The sequence below is a fragment of the Gallus gallus genome, chromosome 2, assembly GCF_016699485.2.
Source record: "Gallus gallus isolate bGalGal1 chromosome 2, bGalGal1.mat.broiler.GRCg7b, whole genome shotgun sequence".
Lineage (NCBI taxonomy): Eukaryota > Metazoa > Chordata > Aves > Galliformes > Phasianidae > Gallus > Gallus gallus.
The window spans coordinates 130,477,946-130,498,211 of record NC_052533.1 but is presented as its reverse complement, the minus strand read 5'-3'; the positions used below and the strand labels follow the sequence as shown (position 1 = coordinate 130,498,211).

At 39.8% G+C, this 20,266-nt stretch overlaps 1 protein-coding gene, 1 long non-coding RNA gene and 1 other non-coding gene across 23 annotated transcripts in view; 1 reads left to right on the top strand and 2 right to left on the bottom strand.

Moving 5' to 3' along the window:
* The window catches only part of OXR1 (oxidation resistance 1), a 245,380-nt gene that overhangs the window by 82,249 nt on the left and 142,865 nt on the right, over window positions 1-20,266 (bottom strand). The window lies entirely within an intron of this gene.
* LOC107052781 lies at window positions 12-8,029 on the top strand. The gene is made up of 3 exons (XR_001465506.4): window positions 12-352; window positions 4,521-4,652; window positions 4,985-8,029. It is a non-coding gene; the product is annotated as an uncharacterized LOC107052781 (long non-coding RNA).
* Window positions 6,864-6,949, bottom strand: MIR1813-1 (microRNA 1813-1). Its single transcript, NR_035226.3, has one exon. It is a non-coding gene; the product is annotated as a microRNA 1813-1 (primary transcript).

Sequence of the window (20,266 nt, the reverse complement as noted above, 5' to 3'; positions counted from 1 at the left end):
AAGCAATTTTTACATGCCTGTGTGTGCAGGGCTCAGAAGTACTTCTACACAGTGAAGCAAATTTGCTTCACTTGCAAAACCAGATTTTGCCAAACATTCTAGTGTTTATAGTGGCCACAGACAGCCTGAGAAGAAGTCTGCAACTCTGAAAGAACAGAGAATGGATCTTAGAGCAGCTTTAGATTTAGCCTGAGAAATATCCTGGTGCAGTTGCACTGCCCTGCTTGCTGGCAGCCAGGAAGAGGAGAATGTCCACACTCTGACTCCTCAGATGCTGCTTTGCAGTCTGTAATACGAACAGTTGGCACAGGAGATCCGCAGCATTTTTCATCCACATGCACGTATACAACAGGTAATTCTTTGGTTTTGAAAAAAATAAAGTGAGTCTATGAAATTCAAGCCTTTTATAACATTTACTGTCATGCAAAGTTATTGTCAGGTATGGAAGAACTGTTACTGAGGGATTAAGTGGATTACAGACAAGAGTGTTACTGAGAAAAGACCATAAGCAAGGAGGAACAAAAATTAACCTGGACACAGTCTGTCATCAAGTGTAACGGTCTAACTTCTCATACAGGACTTAGTAGAAGATGATGCTTCACCAAAAGGCAGCAGCAGCAAAACCAAAGATTTGCATGCTGAAGATTTACAACTTTGTCATTCAGTCCTTTAATAACACATACATTTCCTAATTGTACAAGGCTGAGCTAAAATATTTTTCAAACACCATCAGAGGGAAAGAATAACTTTGCTGTTGATGGACAACACAAAACATTAGGAACCATTAGTTTTCTTGGGCCAAACACAGATGAGGGTATGCATAATAGCCACTTATTTCCAAATATTTTAATTTTTTATTATCTTCCATACTTCCCTTGTCTTCTAGATTAAGAATATTTTACTTTTCTTTCTATTCTACATGTCAATTCTTATTTGACTGATTTGACTTTTCAATAGAACTGTATTTTCTTTGTATATATAAAAATTCAACTGCCAGGAGCTTGAATGAGTGCATCCATATATTTTTTTTGAATGTAAGCATCCCACTTGTTCTCAGTTTAACATTTTCAATTTACATGTAATGAGCAATTTTTAAATTAAGGTATATTCCCCTTACAAATTTTTAGCCCCAATACCATGAAGTTTCCAGGCTTTTTACTATGTAATTTATATTCAGCATTGTCTACATAAGGACCCCTCTCCTGGCATTTCACTTTTACTTCAAGCTATTATACTTTTATTATCCAATGTGTTTGGTTTCATAAGTCACAGAAAAACAGTATTCATTCAAACAAGATACGTAGCAAATTTGTTATTGTATACTGTCAGCCTTTGCTTAATTTCTATGAGGATTAGTAGTTCTGCCACTACATAAAGAAGCCAGCAGGTAGAAAATGAGGTAGCAGAAAGTCTCAATTAATAAAGTGTACTGTATATGCTCTGTATGTGTGCAGTGTTTACTAATGTGAACATAAAGATTGAGGTCAATTTTAACCGATGGACAACACATTAAAAATCACAATTTCTCAACAGACTAAACATTTAATATTACTTTTAATAGGAGCGATGACATCAGGGAGCACAAGCCACAGCATTCCGTTTCCAAGGTTACTCACAGTGGATGCCATAAGGATTTGCTGGCACCATAAACATTCCCACCCTTCCTACACAGACTGCACGTAAGCCTGCAAAACAAGCCTGAAGTGCTGCAGGGCACTGGATGACTGGTTTGGCAGATGCACAGAAAATACTTTTGCTGAATGGATTAGCAGAGAGTGAGACTTCAGTGATGATATTTCAGAGACTTCAGGACCAAAGTAATGGTCTGTGTTCACTGTAGCTAAATGCCACCCTTGACAAAGTACAACCAGAATGGTCTGGGTGTAGAAGCCATCTTCCTGTTTTGTAAACCAGTCTGACTCAGGGCAATGGTGTTTCAGTAAACAAACCAGCCCTGCTCAGTGGCTGGCTATTCTGTGCTTTGAAACACAATTTATGACACATTTGCTATCCACAGCAGTTTTGACTGTTTTAATGCTTTCCCACCTGATTGGATAGCAAGGGATTCCTTCACATATCATTGTTATCACCCTAATGAAAAAGAATTAGGAACAGAAATTGTGTGAAGCTTTCAGAGTCACGCTGGTCTTTTGAAATAACTAATTAGACCTTGGTGTTCAGAATGCAGTTGCAGACTGCAGATAGCAAAATCTTGCTCAATTCTGTGGTCTGCTATGGCTCTTGCATTTTACCAAAGCATTTTGCATCATTTGAGGTTAAAAAAAAAATCTTAGAAATACTGAAAGGAAAGTTGTTGTTACTGCTTTGTTTCATTGCACAGCAGGATTTTCCTTTCGTCCTCCAAAATTCATTTTTCCAATTTCTTAATATGTTCTGAGATGCCCGTACCACCACATTCTCTGTCACTCTTTAAATGAAGTGCTCCTCCACATTTATTCATTTGTTTTACTTACAAATTAGAATCCTGAAGAACATCTGAGACAATGACTGGCCATGCCGACCAGTCTGCCCTGATGCCAAAGAGCAACCAGAAAATCTTTTGGTTTAGATATCAGAAAGCTGGATTTCTTTTTCTTCTTTAATTTCTTTTCTTCTTTAATTTCTTTTCCTCTTCAGACTGATCACTACTACTCAAAAGTGCTTGCTTGTAAGATCTTTGCTTTTTGTTTTCCAAAAGAACTCACACCTCAACAAAAGAATCCAAATAGTAGACTAAGACTAACTCCAAACAGAGTCATAGTGCTGATCTCCAAACCAATTTCAGATTATTTTCTTCCTCTGTTCTTTCATATTGACAGGCAGTCACCACACATACATTTATTTGAGATACTGCTCTTTATGTTTACTCACTGTTATAGATAGTGATGATGTTTTAAGAGGGGAAAATATAAGTGAATTTCAGCAATCAGCTCTCAGTAAGTGAAATAAATTCTCCTTCCACTAGTTTAGTAGCTGGATGATCCTGTGAACCATTTCATTGCTTACAACCAAGTAGCATGCATTTGAATCTGTTATACTTCAGTAATTTCCACTCTTCTGAGGTGTTTGTTCTCTTTCATGATTTCACTTACATAGAACATATGAAAAAGATTTAAACTAATGCCATTGTACTTCTCTAAGTTGTCACACGTTCAGTGAGCTGCTTCTGTAATGAAAATGTGGGGGACTCGGTGAAAAGAGGGCATCTCCTAAGTAGAACCTGAGTTCTTGCTGTGTTCATTTAATTTCAGTAGAAACTGATCAAACTATCACAGCAAGAATTCAGCAGAGAGCAGTGACAAAGTATCTTCATGTATGACAATAAACAAATTGTGAACTGCCTGCTTGAGAATCTTATTCTTTATGTAACCCTTTGAAAATACCACTGTCAGTTAAAAGAGCTGTACCATTTTCCCTTTCTTATCTTTGATATCCATGTTGATGAGAACAGTCTCTTTTCACACGTAACCACCTTGAACTACTACTAATAGCTTTCTACAGCTGATGGTATGGATATGCATAAAGTGCCTGAAGCTGCGTTGAGGAGACACCTAAGAAAGTGTATATTAGCTTAGTATCAAATAGCATCTTTAATGGCTGCTTTTCTGAAATTCTTGTTGCCTTTCAATAGGAAGAACTGCGTACTGACTCGTTCAGTGGGGACAGTGGTTGAGGGAACCTAAGAACTGTTCTACTCACAAACTTCTTCAGAAAGAAAAGGAGTTCTGTGGCCTTTTTTTTACTGTCAAGAAGGTTTGGCAAAGAGAAGGAAGGTTTAAGGTTGTATCTGCCATTATAATCCATGGCTACTTTTCTGCAGGACAAAATGTATAAGGGAAGCAATTTTTTTACCCACATCTGACACGATTTTCCACAGAAAGTACACAGTATCATGATTCACACACTCCAAAATTCCTTATATGTACAGGAAAAAGTCTTGCTGACCTCTCCTGCACTGCTGACACTGCTGAGTGTTAGCTTTACGAATCATACACTTTCAATTCCTCCGAAGGGCAGTATCACACCAGTAGAGTCATCCAGTACAGAAGTACTTGATCAGAGAAGGCACTGATATAATGGCTTAACTCCAAGGCACATTAATCTAACAATGAGCATGGTAAAAAATGAAAAAAGATGCTTAGGCCAGTTTCTTCTGGCTTCTTGGGTCACAATCCCAAATCAGCTTTGCATTTGAGGGAGGCTGCCTGGAGGGCACAGAGTGGAGAGTTTGAATCACAGAATCACAGGATATCTTGAGTTGTAAGGGACTCAAAGGGATCCCTGAGTCTGACCCCTGACCCAACACAGAACCACACACAATTCAAACTGCGTTGGAAAGCACAAAGCAGGCAGAAGAAATATTACAGCAGAACCCGACCAGTGCTACTTTCGAGTCCTGCAATTTGCTTTTCTTATTCCACTACAGAATCTTATTTCCAAACATTAATATACTGGCTAGCAAAGGGTTAATCAAGAAAAAACTGAAAGGGGAACATTCTCTTCTTGTTATATGTTTTCAGAGCAAACCCAGCACACGGAAGAACTAAACTACAGCATCTGATCAAGATTTGTTAATGCCAGACACACCTTTTCTTGCCTCCTTATGACAGAAATGTGTGTCTCCCTGAGGACATTCTGCAGAGATTTGAGAGGTACGGTTTTGACAGTGGAAAAGTACAAGTCTAAATATAGTACATTTTGTCAAACTTTGTTTAAAAGAATGTTCCAGTAGTTATCAGTTCAAAATTTCATCTTGTTACTGGTTCCTATGCAAAACTTTTACTAGCAGGAATTCTGCAAGTAAATAATGCTACTATGAGGCTATTAGCATGGACTGACTGCTTTGCAAGCAGCCATACAGTGGACATTTGCAAGCAGCCACACAGTGGTTCACATTTATCTTTGTAATAGTTTGGAGTGCAGGAGGTCTTACTTTTTTGTTCCTTCATTTTTGTTTCTGCTTCCTCTTTTTTTTGGTGCACAGATCTATGTCCAGAGGCACTGAAACTCCAGTTGGCTGCTACTTTATTTCCAGCATCTCCATGGTGGATTCTAACCATCAGCTCACAAACTTCTGTTTATACATAAGGAGGAAAACGCAGTACTGGGCAGGCAAAACCGAGGAGAATGTAACCAGTCTTTAAGGCATGGAAATTCACTGACTGAAAATCCACAGTACTGAAATCACAAATATTAGAGAATGGAGACTTTTAAGGAAAAAGTGACGGACTATTAAAAAGAACTCCTTCTCAATCAGTTTGCGGTTCCCTCATTATAAACAAAACGTCACAAACCATGAAATCCTGTAGGCGAATAGCAGAGGTACTGGCACAGTTACTGATAGAGAAGAGAGGAAAGGAAGCATGTCTATGCAGTTTTTATTACTCATTTAGAAGGCTTTTCTTAGTGCAAATGAAGCGTTTGCTCACAGCAGTTCATATTCTCTCCGCACTTTTGTTTTTAATGGCACTATTGGAGCAGGGGAAGGTGACCTCCAGGAAACAGCACGCAGGGAGCCACCAGTGGGTCAGGCTCTTCTCACAAATAACATCTCCTACTGCAGGGAGCCTAACAGCGATTCTTCATACTTTACTGGAGCTCTGAGCTCAACCTTTGACTCCTCCTTTGTGACCACAGACCTGCATTCTGCCTCACCTCAGCACCAAGAAAACATTTTCTTTTTCCCTTCTCTTTTTTTCTGGTTTACTTAGAAAGCTATGTATTACCCAAAGCAAGTTTTTGTTCACATGATATAACCAGCTCTTCAGGCATTGCTATGATACTGTATGTGCCCACTGGAATAAGAATGAAGAAATGGTAAGAAAACAAAAATGACAAAGTGATAAGGACAAATAAAGAAGAAGAAATCTCAGCATGTTATGTAACATAAGACTGCCTATTTTCACAGCATCTTAAGTTTTAAGATGAGATTTTAGATTTTGAAATACTTAGGAGCAGAAGTGACCACAGAATCATAGAATCACAGAACTACAGGGATCAGAACGGACCTCAAGAGATCATCAAGTCCAACCACTCAATGACATCTCTCTTTGTGACAGCAATTCTTTCTTTGCAGGAGCCAATCTATGGTGGATGACACAACCCCAGCTACAGCAGATGAATGATGAAAGTACGTATCCACAGCCACAAAGAAGCCCTTTCCTCCTGATTTCCACCAGTACTTGTTAGTAGAAGGGGAACTGGAAAGCAAGGACACAGAAATTGAGCTGAAAGCTTCCTTCAGCCAGTATCACAAGAAATGCTTAGGAAAACTCCTGATTTGACCCTTGGCACCAAACTACCATTCCCAGGGACTGCTGAACACAGAATAATACTTCAGTGCTCTCAGTTTCTCTTTGGGAAATCCTGTGCAAGGCACTGTGACTCGCAAATGGCTGAGCTGTATGGGGGGAGTGAGAGTCTCCACCAACACCAGAAACAAACACGTCACAGATGGAATCAACAGTGAAACCTGAAAAGAATGTTCAAATGCATCACTTATCCTAGTACTTAACACTACTTAACAAAGCTACAAGAAAGTCATACCACAACAACTTGCTTTCATCAGCATCAACTATGAAAACCCAGTGGTAGATAGCCAAGGACTACGATCCCCTTTTTTTTCTATCTTCTGTCATGAAACTTAGACTGCCACGCCTTCTCTTGGGTAACTCTTCAATCTACAGGCAGTATGGTTTGCTCCCACTCTCTTGGAGGGTATGGAGGGATTGTGAAAATTGATTGGATAAAAAACCAAGGAAATCTCTTCCATATCCATAAAAATGTACAATCATTTCTGTGAAGGAAGAATTGAAAAAGTGAAAAGGATTTTGGACATTCTATGAAAGTTTCCTGTAGGTCATTTCCACATCTGGGAATCTCTCCTTGCAGCCACAGAAGAGACAAACCAAATCTTGCTGTTAACATGCAATGAGAAACTCCTTGGGAATAACCATCCAGAACTGTGTATTTCCAAGCAGGCCATACTCTCACTTTGCAACAAATCTTGCGGAGGATTTAAAACAAAAATAAAAAAAGAAATTAAAAAAAAAACGTAAATGCTTATTTCCTTATTGGATGTAAAGTTTTTTTTCTTTAAAAATGCTGAGCAATTATTTTACAGAGATGTTTTTTTTTTTTTTTTCGTCTCAGAAAGGGACAGGAAAAGAGAAAAACCCCAGGATGGAAGCCCTAAGGAAAACTGTGGCCATGCTAAGATGTGTTTTGAGAACTCTGTTGTCATGTGAAGTCCCAGACAACGTGCAGCTGAGGTCCCCACCCAGATGTGAAGGGGGCCTAGCTAGAAGCTTCTTTTTGTTACTGATATGAGGGAATTTCTTAGAAATCCCTATTCCGCAGCATGGGGGCTTGGACCACAGCCGGTCCATGGCTTCTAAAACAGAAGGAAAAAATCTCTGAAGCCTCCGGAGTTCCAGTGGGAAGGACAAATCTCAGTCCTTTCCAACTGCAATGAAGGTGGCTGAAGCCATGTTACAGCACAAAGTGGTGGGGAAAAATTACAGAGCCTCCCCTGCTTCCACAAGGTTGGTTTTTTTTGGTTTTTTTTTTTCCACTGCTTCCTGAAAGAAGTTCCACAAACGTCACATCTGATGTGGAGTTTGTACTACGTGTGGACATTGGGTACACAGCAAACAAAGAGAAAAGGGAATCAAACCCCATTTTTCTCAAGTGGTTCCATTTTTCCTTCCTGTTCCCAAAGCCTTAAATTGCTTGTGATTTTATTTAGGGACACATTTGCAATGTGGGCAAACAGTGTCTTTTCAGTTTTCCTCAAATTGCATTCACTAGCGGTCCCTTTTTTTGTTATTATTTTTTTCCTCTTTTTTTCCTCCTCCTCAAAGACCAGCAAATGATATTGCTCACAATCATCCTCAAAGAGAACAAAGTCTTCAGCCTTCAGCTTTATAACCATACTCTAATGTACTGAAGAAAAGAAGACCCTGAAGCTAATGCCCTGCATGAGATATTTGTCCCAAAATCAGACATCAATGAGGGCGAAACACAAAGAGTTTTTGTGTATACAAGGCAACATTACACACAGGCAAACGTCTAGTAAAGCAGATTTATAAATATATATATATATATATATATTTGTTCTCTACTTGGCTTTGAGGTAGCAATCGCTTATCAAAGCCTAAGCATACTCTAAGGACATACTATTATTGCTTATGATAATTCAGAAAAAATTACTTCTAATTTCCTTAGTAAAAGGTGCAGCTAAGTATTGCTGTCACACACAGACAGATTGCCAGGATCATCTCTGACTCCACTTGGACTCAATTCTGGCTTCATTCTGTTACTGTAGAAAATTCTGATCCATCACAGGCAAGTCCTCCAGGAGTGGCACTGCACTGAGATATTCTGAACTTCAGAGTCTTCTGAGGGGTATCCCATGAAAATTACAGCTTCACATAAAGAAATGGGAATCATAAGCTATACCAACTATGCTCTTCCAAAGATTTTGTCAGTAAGTAAAGACACAAACTGTCAAAGAAGCTTCTGACCTCCTTTGATTTCCTCTAGTCCCTATTGCTTTCCAGAGAGAGACTCTTCACTGGAGTTTGAATCTGTCCATGGTCCCTTTGATGTTATTTCCCTTAAATTTCTGCATTGCAACTACGTGCCTACAGAGTTCTGTATTTGCCAGCAGTTGAAAAAATGACATTCAGGAGTCCATGGAAACTGACCAAGAGCAAGTGCTTCTCTTCATTTGGAGCTTTTCAAATCTTGGCTAAATTGCTTTACCGGGATGAAAAGTAACTCATAAAATGACATCACAAAGTATTTAACAAAACATATTTGCTTTCTTATGACAAAACAACTTTTTTTCCTAAAATAGCAATTATTTAACCAAATATTTCATAGCAATAGAAGATGAAGAGTATGCAGAACTACAAGATGAAAGCACACTTAAAAAAACAGAAGCTGTGGTTTCCCTCAATTGATTATGATCCTAAGTAAAGGCAACAAGAAGTCTGTTGGTTACTTTCCAATCCCTGGATTTATGTTGGCATTGAAGGACATTCATTTTAATTGACTTCTCATTTTTATTGAAGGTAACCTGAAGGTAATCGAATCCTTGTCCCATAATAGATGAAATAGTGCAATAGAATCTATAAACAAAAAGTAAGAGCAGTTTGATACTATGGTGGTGGCATAACTGGCTTCAGTGATGACTTTGAAGTACTCTGGCGTACTGTTCTGGACTCCCCCTCTGTAAGAGAGACATGAACTTATCAGAGACAGCCAAACTTAGGGCCATGAAAATGATGAAGGGACTGGTGTCTGGCAGACATGGAGAATCTGAGAGGGTTGAGTCTGTTCAGCCTGGGGAAGAAAACAGCTCAGATGGGATCTTACCGATGCCTATAAATACCTGAAGGGGACGTGTCAAGAGGGTGGAGCCTGGCTCTTTTCAGTAGTGCCCAGTGCCAGGACGAGAAGCAGTGAACACAAACCAAAGCATGGGGGCTCCCTCTGAGCACCAGGCAGCACTGCTGAGCTGTGTTGTTCCGGAGCACTGGCACAGATTGCCCAGAGGCTGTGGAGTATCCTCCTTGCGGATGTTCAGAAGCCACCTGGCCATGGGCCTGGCCCCCTGCTCTGGGTGTCCCTGCTGGAGCAGGGGTGGGCCAGAGGGCCCTGCCAGCCTCAGCTGTTCTGCGATTCTGTGATACGCAGGAAGAAAGATGTAAGATTTGCCAACAAATTGTTCACAGACACAATATGGATGTGAAGGGATGAGTATCAAGACAGTCAGTTGAAGAACTGTATTTTAATCTTACAAAGTGGTCTGACCACGGAAGCAAACAAAAACAGCAGTCAAAAGCTGCAGGCAATAAGGAAATTGCATGAGAATCCCTCATCGCTAAGGTGGGCACCAGTTTGCCATCGAGCTGAGCTGCAGATTCCCCTCATACAACTTTTGACAATATGCAATTTCTGCGCATGAACGGTCTGTGTATTGCACAGAAACACACGTGGGAGTAAATCTTTATACAAAGGAATTCAGAAGCACAAATACAACTTTTCTAATTACACACTGCAATCAAACTGCATTTTCTGGGGAGATTACATACTGGCAGCAATTTGTGACATTAGAAACATAGTACTTAATTCATATTATTAAAGTTCACATCCTCATTTTTGGTGATTCAGTAAATGGCAGAAGTGTATTTTTACAAAAAAAAAAAAAAAAAAAGCTGTCTCTCTAAGCCCTAAACTACACTGCAATCCTAAAAGATATCTATCCTAAAAGATAAACTGATTATTTTCCAGTGAAAATTTACTACATTGACAAGGAGAGGAACAAGAAACAGAAAATCGTGGTTGAAACTTATATTACAATGCTGGACCTGCCTGAACTTTTATAATTGAGTCATTTTTCTTGCTCTTACTGTCTTAGGAAAAGAATTTCAAGGTAATATTTCCATAAAGTTTGATTTCACGTTTGAAAATGCAGCTGTCCTGAAGAGTTCCTTCTAATAGATGGTACCAAACTCCTGGTTAGGCCTGCTGCCAGTAGCCAAAGCGAATGAAAATACACCAGACAATGATCATCTACTGCATCTAACCTGGACTGGAAATGTCTGATAAATACGATATATACAGGCATCGCAATCCTTTTTCAAGAAAGATAAAATCTCTGTATAAAACTCTGGAATGCCAGAGATATTCCTGAAACGCTTGAGCACGGTCCCAAAGTAAGCTATGGTTATCGTAGTTATCTTTATAGAAATTAAATTATGTTAGGCACTTCACAAAAACAGGGTTAAATTCTAAGCCACATCAACAGTCAGCTGAATCACTGCTACCTTATTGTTCTAAGGCTGGTTCATCAAAGGCCCCAGTATACAGTAGTCAAACAGCTATTCTGAAGTATGCCTGCTGGGAATGCCCCTGAAATGCCAGCCACCAGCTGTGAACAGCTGAAGCCTGTATCTGCTGCTCTGATCCTTTCTGCTCTTCTAGTTTTCTTTGGAGGGAAAGAGGAGAATCCTACCATTACTTTATTTATGATTATGTGCCCTCAGAGTTTTGTCTAGTTTTGTTTTGTTTTGTTCATTGCTTTTTGTTATTTTTGTCAGCTCCAAATTAGCCCCAGCTTTCTCATTCTTTCTCCTGTCTACATCTTCACACACACCAGCTCAGTCACAGTAATACAATGACACTTTCAGGGCCACATTCTTTGGCAATTCACATTACGCACAGAACTGACACCTGAGGCCTGCTGGTCCGTTGCAGCACTCCCCATTGGATACTCACTGGCAACTCAGAATAAAGGTTTGTATCTTTAGGTTCCTTAGGTCACTCTCATGTAGTGACTCACAAAGTGCCACAACCCTCACCGGGCTCCCTAAGGACTCTCTGACGTTCCTGCATAGGAGTGCTCTTGGAATAAAATGAAATGGCCCAAACCTTTCACCTTGAATCAGTTTTTATGGCTGAGGCATTTTTTTCACTGTATTCAGCACAAAGAGCTTCTCTGGCTTGCTTTGGACTATTTTGAAAGCCAGCCCTAAAAGAGCCTGGTTTTGAGTTGGGGCAGACGCTTCTGAACAGGCCTCGTTTGTCAAGGCCAGGGCAGGACTCCCTGCTTCTCTTTCCCTCCCTTCAATCCTCATTTGGAGGCAGAAGGAGAAGTACAGCCTGGTTTACTTTGGATGGCTCTTGTGCTGCCCACAGCCAAACGCTGCTGCTCCACACATGCACTTCCCCGGGGGAAAGGTGGGGCTTCTGTAAGGGACAGCAGGCTGACCCCAGCCCTGCTGATGGATCACAGACAGAGTGGTGAAACACATCCAAAGTGGGCTTGAAATAAACATGTTTTCTTTACTGAAAGCGCCACCAACTGAGTTAAAGGCACTTAAGCGATCTCTAAATTCGTCTTCAGATTACATGACCTGAACAAGAGACTTGAGGATAGATTCTAGCATAAAGTTGTGTGAACTTTATCTTTCACTGTGTGTTTCCAAAATTGTGACACATTAGCATATATACGTTGCTCATGTCCAAAAAGACATTATCATGTGAAAAAGGTTAGCTACATAGAAAAGTCAGTTAAGAAAAGGAGAAAAAGGGGAAAAAGGGAAAAAGAGAAGGAGGGGAGGTGAAGGGAAGGGAGGGTGACTGCTCTTTGTTCCAGCAAGCATCACATGCTTTGGGGTTTGAAAGCAGCGATACACGATTACGTAAAAACTAATCAATTAAACACATTTAAATTGAGGGTTTTCAGGTTTATGTGCGATTTACTCACTCTGATATTCTGAATTTAATTCTTGTTATCTATTTTTCACATCTGGTCCAGACAGGCAGGAAATAGCTGCAACGTGTTTAACAAGAAACTAATCTGTTACAACCATCATTTATTTCTTGGTTGCATACCCTGGGGGAAGAAGCCTGTCATCCCCAAATGTAAGTACCTATGGAGCTGAAGCCATAGAAATCAACCTTCACTTTATGTGAGAAGAATCATTCTGTAAAGAACTTGGTATCCCTCAGGGGACTTTACATTTCAGAAAATGTTCATTGAGGTTTTAATATCCCAGCCATGGGCTGATGCAGAATCCCACTGAAGCTGCTGCACGAGCACTATGCTGGGACTGAGGGAACATGGTGAATTTTGCATGCAAAAAGAATGAGCTAAAGGTAACATGGACTCCTCTCTCCTCACAGCTGAGTGATCTCTACAAGCATTCTGCAACCACTGTGGCTGCTGCAGCCAAAAGGCCGCCCTTCCCCTGCCCACACCTCCTCTACTGAATCAATGCAGCTTCATTAATCAGCAGCAATTCCCAACCCACAGTTTTAGCAAACTTTTGAAAATGACTGATCAGGTAATACCTTTTCATTTTCGTGGCGAGGTAAAATCCCAGCTTTTACTTAATCACTGCCTAAATAAATGCACCAAAACATGTTTTGTTTTTCATACAGATGTGAATGCAGGTCTGTCACTAAAATAACTAACTCGCCTTTGCATTACCTCTTTTGAAGTTAGACATTTAGACTGTATGTTTCAAAGGAAAATAAAAAGAAATTTTCTCAAATGAGGACCAAATTATTTTCTATTTGAAGATGAGAACCTCCCTATTTATTTTTAAAATCATATAATGTCTGTTTTTGAAAGAATACGTTCACTTAACGGTAAAGTCAGTGTCCCTATAAAAGAGATCCAGTGTAAAAACAGACATTGTATATTGAAGACAATTATTGCTAAAGAATACGTTTTGTGTCTTGGAAATTGAATAAATGCTGAGCCAGATGAAACATAGACAGAAACAGAGGAAGAAGTTAGCAGTACTGAACTGCTATCATCTTTTCTTTAATGTGAATAAAAAGAACCCGTAACAAATCAATCAGAGTATTGTTTGATCTTTACTCACAGACCATTAAATTTGTCTCTGGTGGACTTGCTGACTTGTTGGCCATGCGGGCTGCAGACAGCTTTTGTGGGTGTGGGTTGCATGATTTCCAGATTTTTAAAGGATGAATACTAAAATTGACTATTATGCACACAAATAACCAAAACGGGTAATTCAGCTTGTTAATGAAAGATGTATGACACTGTCTTCCTTCAGCCAGAAAGGTCCTTGATAATGGCAGCCACTTCCTTGCAATTTTACTGAAGCGTACATCTCTCTTGCCCACTGAGGACTGAATTACAAGTTACATTCAAATCTTCAAATCTCTGGAATTTTCCACAGTTTTTGCTTTTTTAAGCTAAAATAAATCAAACTCTGTCTTCTTTTTTTAGTCTTTCCATCTTTCAGTGTGAAACTGTCATGTTGGTATAAAACCACCACTGTGTTGTCCTGCTTATTTCCTCCTTCCCTGAAGAAGGAAAGATTGTTCCTCTGTGTCAAGCACAGTGCAGCACTGATCCCAAAGTTGTTGCTAGCAGGCATTTTCCTGATACACAATCAGTTCTCCTTAGCAAAACAAGTCACCAAAACTCAAACTAGCCTACTGAAGGCAACATGTATATGCACTAGAACACAGAAGCAGCCCTGGTACATCTGGGTTTTGTAGCTAAAATACTATCAGAGCGAAAAAGCTGGGACTAAAGCACATATAATTCCTGCACCACAGTAAGGTCTTAGCTGCCTCCTGTCAAAAACTCAGATACGCCATTCACTCTGTGTATGGCAGCAATGATTTTTCAATGCCAACTGCGGTACAGCAGGCTGCAGGCCAAGTGAGAAGGGCCAGCACCAACAGCCCAGCCGCTCCCTGTGAAGGGCTCCAGCCAGCCTGTCCTTCACCAGGACATGGAGGTGGCACAGCCACCAGCGTGAGACATCTAGATGCAAGTGGGGAGGGACATGTACTAGGCAGTGGAGATGACATCCAAGGAGATAAGAAAGGCATGACATGGATACAGCAGCTCTCAAGCAGGCTAGCTACAACACAGAAGTGCCAATACCACTTAGACAGTCACCTATTTTTGGTAAGCTAGTTTTTCTTACAGAGATGACCTGATCTACATAATATTTGCTGTGAGCATGTCTTCAGCTTGATTCTGCACTGACTGACTTCACTTCCTAACAAGAAGAAGGGTAACAGGAGACACCAGAGCACACACACTCCTCACTAGGATGTGCCAAGCTCGGCAGGACAAGAAGGAGGGGGCAGAGGTTGGAGAGACACAGTCACACAGAAATCTGAAAGAGTGATAGACGATAATGAAATTTTATTCACTCCTTAGGAGTTCTACATTTTGGTTTTTTTCAATCAGAATTATCATTATGTCAGAATTACCCTTATGTCTGAAAGCATTAACATCACCCAATATGTTGACCTATGTTCTTTTTCTGATACGTTACCTTGCCGTCATGTACCTACTTACTTTCCAGAGTGAAAATGGTGGCAACTTCTAATGATTTATTCTTGGCACCATTTGCAAAACTCTGTATTTTTTCCTGTATCAGTTTTGAAGATAGTTAAAAATATAAATACCAGCATTTATACATATATATACATATATATATTTCCTGTACATGCTAAGTGACTAATCTGAAGTGAAAACTTTTATCTTAAAATAAGAATGTCTCTAATGTAAAGCAGTTAAGACTCACCAGACAAGTCAGGAAGTAGCATCAGAAACAATCTGGCAGAACATAGGAGAAACAAGCAGGCAATGAGCAGGCTAAGAGTTTAAACTTATCTAAAGGAATCTAAAGGGAAAGTCACATTCTTATTCAGTGCTCATATTCCTTCAGGGTTTAACCACAGCACACGTCAATACTACTCTTGTAGTTGTTACAACAATTCAGGATAAGTGAGAAATCGAAACAGACTAATCTGAGTTAGAGAGATTTCAGTTGTTAACAAATACAGAAGGATTATGGAAAAGTAATTTACAAAAGAGCAGGTATCATCTACACAGGAAGAAGTCTGCCATCCATTGGTGTCTTGAAGCAGAAAATAGCTGCAGTGGGTGGCAACCAACACGCTACATGCAGAACTTGTGGTTGTGTCACCCTACTCTGAGTGCCTTTTTGTGCCTTGGGAGAACCACAACAGCGGGACCCTCCGGTCTGTATTTCAGGCCTACACAAAGGGCAGCAAGAAGATCAAAAGGGGAATGAATGCACAGGGCAAGAAACAGCACTTGGGCACAAAAGTGGTCTGTGGCCAGAGCCACATGACAGACCTACAGGGACACAGAGGATGTTTCAAAGAGGTAATTTACAATGTGTTTACCTTATTTGAGAAACAGAGAAGTTATATATACTGCCTGCTAGGACTCAACCTGCTTGCCAAATATAGCCTTGCAGTAGAAGTGCCTGCCATTTGTAGTCTGAGAAGGTAGACAAGACCAGCACTGCACACCAATGTGGACTTGCCCGAATTTCTTTTGATTAAACTCTGCTGGGTTTTCAGAGAATTATCACTATTGCATCTCCTTATGTCACTGAAAGTGAAACCTGAACTCATACTCCTCTGGTTTTTAGAAGCAGCAACTCAAATCAGCGTGCTCAGGCAGAAAGGTGGAAGCAGTGCATGTTACATTTGTGTGACCCAGGATATTTCTTCCTATTTTCCTAAGAACATCTTTGCAGAAGGAAGTTTCCCTGTAAAATATAGTAACTATGATATTTTGTCTTCACTCAGCTGATGGACACGGAACTTCTTCCTACCACTCACATTTCACTTCCTTAAAGTTAAATCTGGGTTCAAGACAACCCTTATGATGCTCTTACTCAGTCTGAATAGTATTTACAAGCGATGATCAACTTAAGCCATGTTCAAGAGCCACATTTAACCTCAAGAGCACCTCCAACAAAGGAAACTGCCCAGCTGCCAGGACAGAGAGGAAAGCAGACTGATCTACTTGTGTGTCCTGGGAACAAGACACCAGATTACAACAGGAAGAGGGGAGGAAAAAAAAATATGGGGACACTGTCTCCCTACTTTAGGCTAACAGCTGCAACATATTCGAGAGAGGAAATGAGCCCCTGGGCATCAAACCCACCCAGTAATACGGGCAAGGGCAGCTAGGCCGTTGACAATGGTGGGAAGAGACAAGGGCAGGAGCCTACAAGAGGGAGAGGCATAGCGGTGTATGAGCATGGAGAAAGGCACAAAGTCTGAATAGGACATTTTTGAGAAAAATCCTGGTTACGGGTGTATTTGGTGTCCAAACTTTAATTTTTATATACATATATATATTACAAAAGCATACATTTTACTCAATTCAGAGAACTTAGACAACAAATTCTTCTGGAGAGCTTAAAAAGTAGGCTGCTTACGGTCACAATTCCAGGATTTCTTGTATCAACTGAGTTTAAAAGTTTGTCCAGTTGGAGCAACCATATTGTTTTTATTTTTTATTTTTGTTGTGCATATTTTTTGATTGTAGTCTATGCTGGTAATTTGGTTATTTGTATAAGGACTGTTTCTTCCACTTTGCAATGTAAAGCAGATACTCAATCCCCTTCCTACCTCTCTAAAACAAAGTACAAAACTAGATAAATAAGGCAGAAATGGCTGTAGTAGGCTTACACATTGCGCAAGGACCATGTGTCGTTATCAAATCTCTCACTATTTTGTGAAATATTGAAAATATTTATGCTAGTTTGCTGAGCTACAAAGGCTGGAATTGAACAGGAAAAGGGAAGATTGAGTTTGCATAGTAATCACTTGGTATTAATACACATTCCAACTTAGTTTAAAACAATTTCATCTACCCTGAAAATCAAAGCCTAAATTTGTCTTGCATCATGCAGAAAGAAATAAATACATAATTTTGTTTATTTGCTGCAGCCAATGAAAATACTGAAAGTTACATTAAATCAGTTCTCTGGTAGGAATAACACATCAGGAAAACAGAGATTCATAGTTAAAATGAAATGAATTCCACCTCCTTTCTACCTTTCTGTACAAGAGAACTGCTTGAAAACAACCCATAGCAATGCTTTTTAAATGAGCTGCAGCTGGGAGGGATCTGGCCTCACCCCCCATCCCCCATACGTACTGCAATCCCCAGCCAGGAAGTTACCACTTCATATGGAGAAGGGAGCCTGTCTGACGTGCCACACATGCATGTGCATCAGTTCCGGGAAGACACGCTTCAGATTCTTTTGGCCAATATGTTCACAAGATGGACTTGTGACAGAGAGATTGAGTAAGAGTTAGTTGACATCAAATATGGGCGCAGAAGATTTTAATTAGTAGTTTATTAAGAAGTACTTCATTAGAGAAAGAAAGAGAAAGAAGAAAGCACGTTTACCTCTTGAATCATGAAAGGAACAAATTCACAAATGCTGGCAATTTTCTTCCAGTTAGTTTTTAGTAAACACTTGATTCCTCACTTAAAAAGGGAAAAAAAAAATCACCACCACCAAACCCTAAAATACAGTCTGCTTAGAAATTCTATCTTCTCTAGACTTCCCTTTCTGAGGACAGAAAACCATTCTCATTCAACATTACCATGGTTATTTATAAGACATTTACCATCATATCTTTGAAGTTGATGTGAAAAAGACCTTAAAAGGTCCTAAAACACATCTTACATCTTACCATTAGTGACTGCAGAAGCTTAGTGATTCATTCTTGATCTCACCCTAATCGATGGCATTTCTCATTCGCTTTGATGGGCACATGAGAGAACTTGAAAGTTGAAATCCTAATTTCATGAAATCAACAAAATTTTTCTATCTATTTTATTGGGATCAAGATTTAAACCTACAGTTTTGAAGAGATGTTACTCACACTTCTGCAGAGACCCAACACAGGGTCGGTGTGCCTTAAATCCCTCTTGAATTTGGTCTGAGAGCTCCAGTAACATTCTTGCATCCCTCACCTGAATAATGGCAGACTTCTCCCCCCTGACTATTGGGGTCACAGACATTTTTGGCATATTTTAAAAGACAAGAGTCTACAGAAAGAGACACAATTCTGCTTTTTTATTTTTGTATTGCAAGACTACATCCCCTGTATGTGTATGTAATTAGTTGTCAACATTAATATTTAGCCCTGCAGTGAATACAAAGTCTGTTTCCTACTTACAGTCTACCAACAGTTACAGACATCACTATATCAACTTCATGGATGACACATGCGCTGTCTTGGTTTCCCTATTTAACAGCTAGCACCTACTGGGAAAAAAAAATGCAACGGTCCTTTTATAAAATCAGTTGTCTAGATAGTATGCATTATAAATAAACAAAAATATTATTTTCTATATTTATTTCTAATTCTCTTGTGCTTGAGTAAGTAGAAAGAAGGGAATCCCAAAGACTTAGTATGGACTTTACATTTTATATTTAAATTGTATCTTCTACAGTTCAGAATCAGTCCAAATCAACATACAAGAAAGACCTGAGAACATAATGGCCAACACTTAAACACTGCATAAACATTATCTGCACAACTCCAATCCTCTGGAATGACCTGGTCTATCCTCTTTTTTCCTGTTTGCTAGGTTAGCATTTCAACCCAAACAAAAAGCACAATGTACTACATATCTCTAAAGAGAAAAAAAAAAAAAAAAAAGAAGTATTTTTTCTTTAACTGAACTATCTAGCATTGGGCATTCGTACTCGCCTGTTTCATTTCTTCTAAGAAACTTTAGATGGCTTTAGAGCTGAAAACAGAAAAAATCAGAAAGAAAAATGAAAAAAGACAATAGTTGAGCAAAAATCCGGCTCCAAAATCCAAGTCATTTATTTACTGAAGGGAAGAATCAGAAACATTTTTTGCAGATAAACAGATAAACAGATAAAACCCCTCAGGAGATGGTATTGTGTTTTTTGGTTTTTTTTTTGTTTGTTTGTTTTGTTTTTTTATTTTTGCTATTCCCTTTCATGCATACCCACATTACTTAGTTTGAGCTTCTCTATGTTCTGTTATTTTCCGTGTGCGGTCATTACAAGAATAATGATGAGAATTAGAAACATACAGAGTGATTGCTGGATAGCTGGTTATTGTGATGCACTTGTGATCCCCGAAATCTGACTCAGTGGCAGGTCTCCTTCCATCACTAGCCCTGAGAAGCTCTTCCATTTCTCCTCTTCTGGTGTGGAAGTGCTGACACTGAAGTCACTATGCATTTATTGCTGAAAGCACCTTGGTCATGCTTTCCTGGCACCAAGCTACATGTTGTTTCAGTCTCATGTCCAGCAGGACTTCAGGCTGCACTGGATATATCTCCCCAAGCACAGGCACTATGACAAAAAAGGGGTGTTGGGATCCTCAGTCCCCAGACTACAGCATCCTTGATAGGATGAGGGGAGGTTTAGACTGGATATCAAGAAAAAATTCTTTACAGAAAGGGTTGTTAAGCACTGAAATAGGCTCCCCAGGGAGGTGGTTGAGTGACCATACCTGGATGTGATTAAAAACCATTTTGATGTGGTGCTCAGGGATATGATTTAGCGGAGTGTTGTTAGAGTTAGGGTAGTATGGTTAGGCTGTGGTTGGACTTCATGATCTTCAAGGTCCTTTCCAACCTGAGCAATTCTATGATTCTATGATCTAGCATTTTTGCTCTCTTGAAACCTATTCTCAAATTCCTTTATCAAAAACAGAAGGCATGGCTGCATATTATTTGCTGTTCACAGGACTGCCAATGTATAGCCAATGTATCAAATGTATCAATGTATCAAAATCCCTACACTTATTTGCCATCACTTGAGCTGGCACTGTACCACGCTGTGTCCTGGTTCCAGCCCAGGTGTGTTCCTGGTGCACCAATGTTTCACTGGTGCTGAGGGCCAGGCCCTGGTGGGAAGAGCTGCCGCCA